This window comes from Macrobrachium nipponense, chromosome 23 (genome assembly GCF_015104395.2).
Source record: "Macrobrachium nipponense isolate FS-2020 chromosome 23, ASM1510439v2, whole genome shotgun sequence".
NCBI classification, from domain to species: Eukaryota; Metazoa; Arthropoda; class Malacostraca; order Decapoda; family Palaemonidae; genus Macrobrachium; species Macrobrachium nipponense.
Genome location: NC_061090.1, coordinates 79425318 through 79433405, shown reverse-complemented (window position 1 = coordinate 79433405; position 8088 = coordinate 79425318). Strand labels below are relative to the sequence as shown.

Below are 8088 nucleotides of genomic sequence, written 5' to 3'. Positions count from 1 at the left end.
TGAACACACCTTGGGCAGGTATGCCGTATTTAGTCCGTTAGAGGCGTTGGTTATTTCCACGTAGGAGCTTTCAGAGACTCTATTACTGAGGCGCCGTATGAGTCCGTTAAAGATCTCTGAAGGTGAGCGGCTGTAGTGAGTCCCTTAATGGCTGAGCCAAAACCGCTTGGGTCACCGTCCAAACCGGGAGGTCACCAGTTGTGAGAGGTGGACAAAGAGGCAGGTAGAAGTGTACTGATTTTTATTACAGTCCAAGGGAAATATGAAAATATACAAGCATGGCGGACTGGAAAATGGTGGTCACCGACCCGCGGACAGAGAGTAAAGAAAATGGGGTCGGCGAGACCCGACTTGTGTTTTCTTGAGAGACATAAAATACAAAAATATAAAAGTACAATATGTGGTTATACAAGCTTTATACACTGACGGAAAGCCCGCTGAATGCTCTCTCAGGGGGAAATAAGAACAACGCGAATGATGAATTATATACAGAGAAAATTATGAATAAGCGTTGTCCTTACACGGCAATTATCTGTGATCGAGAAATTTGAACTTTGCGGGAAATGGTTACCAACTGCTGCCACCAGATGTCTCTGCAGTGCAGCAGCGTAAACAAATTGGCGGGCTGCATGAACTTAATCTGTTTGACAAAGCGACTGAATTAAATTCAAATTCCAAGAGCATGCGAGTTGATATAGATACTATTACGACGACTTGAGAAAGCCAGGGCCCATTGGTAAGTGATAGCAGCTTATGCTATTAGCTTTCTCTATCATTTTATAGTATATCCTTATAGTACAATATATGAGAGAAAAAGCACCATTAGTCTACAGCAGGGAATACTAATTCTGCATTCTCTATGGGGAATTGAAATAGCTACATTCGACTCTAAGAAGAGCTGCTTTTGTTGTAAGGGTTTTAATGTGAGAATGTAGGCTGTACAAGGTGACAAGGTCTCGGCCAAAAATTAAGTAAACTTAGCCTATAGTACTACCCTACTACTTACCTAATTTATGGCGCCCAACGGCAGTCCCCGCCTAAGTAATTAGATAGTAATTAGGTAGTAAGTCCCCTTTAAAGGGAGTATGGGGGACAAACCCCCCATCTAGGTAATCCTTGATTGACGCAGAGGCTTAGGTTAGGCTAGTGCGCCCAAAACCCCCGATTTCCATAGGGGACCCAAGGGTGGTTATAGAATAAAGGGTGTACTACCTATTTTACTAACCAAGGGTTTTTCTAGATTTTTTGGTATTTCTACAGAAGCAATCCGCGGTGGCTTAGACTATGGCAATTGACTGATTCCTATGTTATTTTAGTTACTGTACAAGATTTAAAAGTAATATCCATTCGGCCGGCTGTAACTGAGCAGTAATTGACCTTTGAAAGTTACCTACATAATAGCCGCACCAAACTCAAAGGTATATTAAAGTTTAGTTCCAACCAAACGAAAAAAATATTCCTTACAACCCTTGTAAAGCAACTAAAATAACATAGAAAATGTCAATTGCCATAGTCTAAGTCACCGAAGAACGGTCCTATAGGAAGGTACCAAGTATTCGTTATGGTGAAGGAAATGTAAACACAGCCGCCATGTTTAAATTCCCCAACCACCACGGAGCCATATGTTCACTAAGGGGCGGGGGGGGTAACGCACAGGGTGGGTGGCGGGGTAAGGTGGAAGGTACGAGTTGTCTTAGCAGCACCCCACTGAATAGTAACATACCTTGACGCAACTTTCGGCGAAAGCCTAACACTCACTTTCCTAAAAAATAATAATTAAGAATAATGTTTGGACCTTACCTTTAAATTAAAGGGGTGGAGGGTACAAAGCAGCAGCTTGCCTTTAAGAAAATGCGTGGAGGCGGGTCTTGGGTTCCTCAAAATGCAGCTTGAAATAAGCAACAGCCAAGTACCCGACGAAGTTATACATTCTCCTCCCGTATCTTGGGGTGGAGTCGACTGCCGGAGTTCCCTCCACCTTCTCTCGATAGTATTAGTATGGGCACCGGTTTCTGGGTCCACAAAGTTCATTGAGTGGTTGACTGTCAAGTGGACATAACCTTCATCTCGCAGGCAGTCATAAGCCCTCCAACAGTCAGAAATAATAGTGGTACCCGGCACAATGTATTCTTTGATAACTGCAAGCAGAGTCCCACTCGTCTGTCGGGTACGGGAACAACGAAAAACTCCCGGGTCTGCCTGCAGATACCACCGAATACCCACTGGCCTTCGATGAGGCGACCTACGTTGTATTTTCTTCTCCCAAACTTCGCCTCATCGATTTCAACAATTGTGCCGGGCCCACCTATTTGCTTCTTCTGTTGGAAGCACCAAGTAACTATGACCTGAAATAAAAGTCAGTGTTAGGGGAGGTAATTAAGTAGGGTAAATTTCATAATAATACAAGGCAGGTTGTGTATGAGAGAGAGGGAGGGGGGGAGAGAGCGGGGGAGAAGGAGGGGGTAGGAATGGAAAATGGTGAGGGGATAAGCAAAATACTTACTTCCCGGGAGAAGCTGGCCCAATCATTAATTGTTGAGTCCGACAGTCCAAGTTCTGTTCTCGCAACCTTGTAAGAAAAAAAATCACTCACATACAGGTATGCGAAGAACAGAACTGTCTCAACATCAAGGTGGGACCCAGAGAACCAAGTGCCCTTAAACAAGGAAAAGTAGTAAGAACAGTGTTTCTTCGCTTTCTTACTATGCGTCGATAAAACCGGTCACACCTAAAGGTAAACGTGGAGGGAAAAATACCAATTACATATAAACATGAAAATATGGAGTAGGTCATAAATGGTATAGGTGTAATACAATATTGGCATTAATCTAGGGCCGGGTCATATCACGGTTACATGTAGAATCCAACAAACTATTCGTAAGGTATTTACCTAAAGCACTTTTTTTGCAGATCTAGGCGGCACTCATTCCCACAATGGGGGCAAAAGACCTGCTTCCTCAGGAGGCCGTGGTCCTGGCATAAACAGACCAGTCGTTCATAATTACCTGAGTAATAGGCAGAAAAATCTTTGTAACTGAATGGGGGCAAAAGACCTGCTTTCTCAGGAGGCCGTGGTCCTGGCAAAAACCGATTAGTCGATCATAATTACCTGAGTAATAGGCAGAGAAATCTTTGTAACTCATGTAACAATTGTTACATGAAGTTGGCAAAGAGTTCCTGGTGAGGGGCTGGGGCGAGCGTGAAGTTGATGCAGCAGTGGATGTCATGGCGGCAGATTCAACAGTGTTGGAGTTCTACAGTTAGGAGGTGGCAGGAGGCCAGACCATAGAAAACTGGGTAGGAGAGGTGGGGTGGAGTAGTAAAAATGCTTTGATGCTATTGGTTGAGGCAGGGTGGGGCTGAGGTAAATGAACAAGCACTTAACCAAATAAGTTGGCAATGTTAAGGGTAATAAAAGTAAATGGGTAGTTAAGGAACTAAATGTAAATGTGGGATGGGTTCAAAATATGAATTAATACAAATACATATATAACGGGCCCAGGAGGGGGTGGGATTTAAGTCCTGGGTGGTAAATGTGTAATAGGGCCTAAAGTAGTTTTAATAAATACAAAATACCAAATTAAACATAGGATAGCATATAACAAAACTAATTAAACTTGTAGGGGATGTTGCCTGACCAGGGGTGGGGTTGGACCTGCTGTAACCCCCCTTAAAGAATAACCTAACCTAGCAGGGGATGTAACCTTACCTAGTAGGGAACTTAAATCCCCGAGTTAGGAAATGGTTTGCCTGGAACCGGGGGGGCTTCTGCCCCCCATACCCCCCCCCTTAAAGGGCTAACCTAACGTAGTAAGGAATGTAACATAACCTAGTAGGGAAGTTAACCTAGAAGGGTTGTTGCCTAAGTGGGGGGCTTGGCCCCCCAATTACCCCCCACCTTAAAGTCCTAACCTAACCTTAGTAAAAGGAAATGTAACCTAACCTAACCTAACCTAGTAGGGATTTTGCGTGATCGATACCCCCCCTTCAAGACCTAACCTAACCTAGTAAGGAATGTAACGTAACCAACCTAACCTAACCTAGTAGGGAATATTGCCTGACCGGGGGGGCGAACCCCCTTAAAGGCCTAACCTAACCTAGTAAGGAACGTAACCTAACCTAACCTAGTAGGGAAATACTGGGCCTAACCTAACCTAGTAAGGAATGTAACCTAACCTAGTAGGGAACATTGCTTGACCAGGGGGGCTTCGCCCCCCCGTACCCCTCTTAAAGGCCTAACCTAACCTAGTAAGGAACGTAACCTAACCTAACCTAGTAGGGAAATACTAGGCCTAACCTAACCTAGTAAGGAATGTAACCTAACCAACCTAACCTAGTAGGGAATATTGCCTGACCAGGGGGGCTTCACCCCCCGTACCCCCCCTTAAAGGCCTAACCTAACCTAGTAAGGAATGTAACCTAACCACCTAACCTAGTAGGGAACATTGCTGACCAGGGGGCTTCGCACCCCCCCCGTACCCCCCCTTAAAGGCCTAACCTAACCTAGTAAGGAACGTAACCTAACCTAACCTAGTAGGGAAATACTAGGCCTAACCTAACCTAGTAAGGAATGTAACCTAACCAACCTAACCTAGTAGGGAACATTGCCTGACCAGGGGGGTTTCGCCCCCCCGTACCCCCCCTTAAAGGCCTAACCTAACCTAGTAAGGAACGTAACCTAACCTAGTAGGGAAATATTGTCTGACCGGGTAACCTAACTAAGCCTAACCTGTAGGGAACCTACAGTTAAAGCCAATGTAACCTAACCTAGTAGGGAATAGCCTGACCAGGGGGGCTTCGCGTCCCCCCATTAAAGGGCCTAACCTAACCTAGTAAGGAATGTAAACCTAACCAAACCAACCTAACCTAACCTAGTAGGGAATATGCCTGACCATGGGGGCTTCGCCCCCCCAACCCCCCCTTAGTACCCCCCCTTAAAGGCCTAACGTAACCTAGTAAGGAATGTAACCTAACCAAAACCTAACCATAGTAGGTACCAAGTAGGGAATGTAACCTAACCAACCCGCCCCCCGCCCCCCCGCCCCCCCGGTATCCACCTGAAGAACTAACCAACCTAGCCTAACCGGGTAACACCCTTCAAGGAAGTAAAACTAGTAGGTAAACCAACATATAACAAACTAAACCAAGTAGGGTATGTTGCCTAACCGGGGGAGGGGATTCGGCCCCCAGTAGGTAAAATGACATATAAACCTAACTTTGATGGGTGTGGAAGTGTTGTAAAATGTTAAAAGTAACCATACATAACTGCATAATAGTAAGGAAACTGGAAAGGAGGTGTAAATTGTAATGTCTGTAAAACTGTATAATGGAATATATTTAAATGTAAGGTTGGTTTTATAATAATAAATGGCAAACTATATATTTGCAATATTAGGAGGTTTTATAATAATAATGGGCAAACTTTAATCTAGGTATTGGTATCGGTGAGAAATGCATTGTAAATGGTTGTAACGTAAAGAGCCAGTCGTGAATACTGGAAAGGGGAGGATTGACTTGTGTATAAATGATATAGGGAGTGTGTATGTAATATGCAACGCAATGTGCAATTTCACATAACAGGTAGGTAGGTAGGTATCGAAACATCCTGAAAACTGAGTTCTATATCAACACGTAGGCATTTTTAGGTGTCTGTCCTCAATTATAACATAATATTTCAAGTTATATATGGTGAAATGATTAGGTGGGGATATTTCAAAACAGTTATTATACAAATACTATGGAAAAAGAAAAGGAATAAACACTAGAATTCACTAACATGTTTAATAAACAAATTAGGTAAATGCTTTTATGTAACTCAACGTATGGTTACCAGCCAGGGTTCCCAGATGACACCACTACAACCAGCCAAAGTCTACCATGAAACCAGCCAAAATCCCGCCAAATGGAAATCCAAACCAACCCAAATAACCGGCAAATATATGTGCGTTATATTTATCTTTATAAATGCATATTTTTATCATATATATGCTTGTATAGCGACATCATAGTTTTAGTTAGATAATATAAACTAATACAAGAATACAGGAAAAAAAACGAGAATGAATTGAAATGTTGAAATGAGGCTCGTTCTCTGAGAATCCGGCGGCCTGTTTTGTGGTCGTCTGGTGTGTGTGTGAAATTTTATTTATTCCATCTACATATTTTGCTTAAATGTTACCAAGTTTTTACTGAAAACCTATTCAAATTCCCCAGATTTTTGTGAAAACCTTCAAAAATTCCCAAATAGAAAGTTTTTGAAAACCAGCCAAAATACCACTAACCAGCCAAAGTGAATTTTTACCCACCAAATTAGGAAAAAAAGCCAAATTTGGTGAGAAACTGCCAAATCTGGGAACCCTGTTACCACCCAATCCTTCACTCAGTCCGGTAGCAATGTAGGGGTCATACTGTAACGTGTTTGGCTAAATACATGTATCCCTCCCGTAAACCCCCTTTGTTTCCTCACTAAGAAGTCTGAGTTTAGGCCAAAAGCTCCCTTACAGTTAGCGCATGCGCAGTAGCATTAGCGCATGCGTAGTAGGATTCAGTGTTGTGGTAGTAGTAGTAGTAGATAAATATGGATGTGGAACGGCTCCACTATCACTAGTTTTGTTATCTCTTATTTCCGCCTGTATTTCGTGTTTTTAAAAGTGATAAATGTGGGAAATACCACAATAACACGGCAAAAACTCCCCCCAAGTGGTTTCTCCCCACCCAAAACCCCGGTTCCCACTGGGGGTCCCCCTTACCGTAGGATAGAGTTGGGGTTTTGTCCCCACCCAAAACCCCGGTTCCCAATGGGGATCCCCTTTACCGTAGGATAGAGTTCAAAGGTAAATTAGAGTCGTCCGAATAAATATTACTTCAAATTCTTGTTCAGGAGGTAAAACTGCATAGAAAAACCGCAACTGCCATACTCTGGGCCGCTGCGGATAGGTACACTAGATCTACCGATTTTTTTTATAGATAAACAAAACAGAAGGTTGGTAACTTAGTGATTCTTACTGGATTATTAAGGCTGTGCAAGCTTATGAAAAAGTAGACACCAAAAGTTAAGACAGTGCCAGAAATTGGAAGCTCTGGTACCAGAGGACAATTTTCAATTTCCAATATCCTAATTTCGATGACATTTCTTTTTAAATGACATATTAATTCTGAAATTGTGAATTTCCAGAGGACATCTCAAAATAATTAATTTTCAGCACTTTTGAGTTGAGGAGAAAAGGGGGTACGGGTAAAGAATGTGGTATCCTTTTCATTTTCTTTATTTAGAACTACTATAGTCTAACTTAGTATTAGGATTACTTAACCTAACTTTCATAATTTTACAATAAATCAGCGTTTTAATGATAACATAGGCTATGTTGGCTTGGTTAAGTAATATTAGCTTAGGTTAAGTAATATTAGGTTAAGTTGTATTTATTTCCATTATTGGTCATTGGATCCCGCATTCTTAACTCTTACCGATATTGTATAGAATGCGTAGTTACTAGGCTAGTCATTAAGTGAGGAATGTCAAATAACAAAAATAATTTTGTTTAAAGCTGCCTCCAGTCCAAGTAATGCTTAATTGACACACAGGTTAGGTTAAACGTTATAGTTTAGCCTAGTATACAAAATGTAGTTTTTTTTTTCTTTGCACTAACTTAACCTATAATGCTTAACCTAACCTCCACTTTAAACATAATTATTTTCATTATTAGACATTTCCTCCCTTATGACTTATCTATGCATTCTACACACTATTCTCCTTAATGCTAGACATCTACTATTTTTATAAGCTTGTGTGGCTCTAATAGTAAGAATTACCCAGTTTTTTTTTTTATTATTTTTATGGAAAAAATAAAAATAAGGCCTTTCATTGCTGGAGGACCTCCAGCATTGAAAGAAAAGTGCAATTAGTTTGAGGAACAGATATTCTTGGTAAATCTTAAGAAAGGATACTATTGGTTGGTTCAAGTACCAAATAAATAATTTTTTTTTAAAACTCATAGTAGGTTTCAATGTTGTGATAAGTATCGCCTTTACATTTTTATGAAATATGATAAAGCACTGTATTTGTGAAACCAATGCAAAAAAAAAATTAAT

The 8088-nt window shown here is 41.4% G+C and overlaps 1 long non-coding RNA gene across 1 annotated transcript in view; it reads left to right on the top strand.

Moving 5' to 3' along the window:
• The first annotated feature begins 621 nt into the window (after nucleotides 1-621).
• The window catches only part of LOC135197118 (uncharacterized), a 78119-nt gene continuing 70652 nt past the window's right edge, over nucleotides 622-8088 (top strand). Inside the window, exon 1 of the long non-coding RNA XR_010310563.1 lies at nucleotides 622-736. This is a non-coding gene — a long non-coding RNA (uncharacterized LOC135197118). The remainder of the gene's footprint in view (nucleotides 737-8088) is intronic.